Raw genomic sequence first — 1,455 nt, 5'->3', positions numbered from 1 at the left:
CGCGCCCAAGGAGCTGCTGACCCTGTCAAACTAGATCCTTGTGGCATCACGAAAATTTGATTTAATGTTTGTGCTCACCTACAATGCCCATCCAGGCTGAATAAGTTCACGATCGTGCTAGTCCCCTTTCCTCTAATAATTGGTAGGTAGCCTGGAAGGAGCCCAAACCACCAGTGTCTGATTACCATTTGTGCTTCCCACCCTCTAAGTTAACCTATATGCTTGTCTCTAGATGTAAAGCATAATGGAAAAGCGCTCTGATACATTCCAGGCAACGGATTGACGTATCCATGAACATGTCTTGCAAAAGAAACTGATTTTTAATATTATAAAATCATCAATGGATGCCTTCAGGATAACACGTTGTTGTGTTGTAAGTAATCCGTACTGTATTATGTAACGTATACTATTTACCCGAAAAAGGGGGAGGACCAACCCTTTGCTATGACTGAAACAAATTACACAGCGGTGCACTTTGTTCTAGGAGGCATGGTGCACTAGTATACACGGGCCCAAATTACACTGTCCAGACTTAGCGAATGGTGCGTGTTGCTGCTGCACAAGAGAACAAGCGCTAGGAAAGATTAAAATCCAATATACGCTTACCAAGGGCATAATGGATATGTAAGTGCTACTCCGATCCTGCCTCCCGTTCACTGCACACCCCCTAGACCGGGATACTGCCCTGGGGAGAAGGCTGCGGCGGTGTGTGTAGTATGATCCCCCCCCCATGAAAAGGCCTCGCCCACCCAGTGTCCATCCAAATGCCCGAAGGCGGAACAAAGCCTGCCCCGGGCACCCACCACTAGGTTGGACAGATCTAGCTGTGCCGGGAGGTCACTGGGGAGGGGACACTGTACGCAGCTTGTTTGAGGGGGGTGTATCCGGACACGCTCACCGCAACGAAAATACATGCCGCCTCACACGCGATGACAGCGTGAAAGCACCACCAGCAGTGTGCCGAGCAGGAGGACAGTCTGAATTAGGTTATGAGGAGTCATACCTTACCGCCGCCATTACACTTGGAGGAGCGTCCGCCGTGAGCCACTTTCAATGCCCTGAGGGGCTAAGCATCAGCCGGTACTAAGTACACAGCAACACGTCTCATGCCACCCCCTTAGGACCCGGGTGTCTGGGAGTTCGCTCCCCCTTTCAGGGGGTGCCCCGCCGCGTGTTACAGAAAATTATGGGCAGGTGTGTGGAAGTATTTGGCTCAGAGGCATTCTCTGGGTGGCACTATTGAGAAAGTAAGGGGAGAGGGATCCATGGTTGACCGCACATAGAGGACTTCGAGAAAGGTGACCAGACTCCCCTGAAAGCCGCCTTGGGAACCCAACAGCAAACATTTGCATAAAACTACCTTGGGTCCCATTAATGAGAACACCTAACTGGTATTACATGTAATCTACCACAAAGTGTAGTAAAAGCCTGGAATGTTTTTTTTATCTTGAACAC

The 1,455-nt window shown here is 49.8% G+C and overlaps 1 pseudogene; it reads right to left on the bottom strand.

Moving 5' to 3' along the window:
- Positions 1-977: 977 nt before the first annotated feature.
- On the bottom strand, positions 978-1,218 carry LOC147750858 (Nuclear RNase P; annotated as a pseudogene).
- Positions 1,219-1,455: the final 237 nt, after the last annotated feature.

Source organism: Lissotriton vulgaris, chromosome 1_1 (genome assembly GCF_964263255.1).
Source record: "Lissotriton vulgaris chromosome 1_1, aLisVul1.2, whole genome shotgun sequence".
NCBI classification, from domain to species: domain Eukaryota; kingdom Metazoa; phylum Chordata; class Amphibia; order Caudata; family Salamandridae; genus Lissotriton; species Lissotriton vulgaris.
The sequence above is the reverse complement of the archived record's forward strand: the minus strand, read 5'-3'. Positions and strand labels throughout refer to the sequence as shown.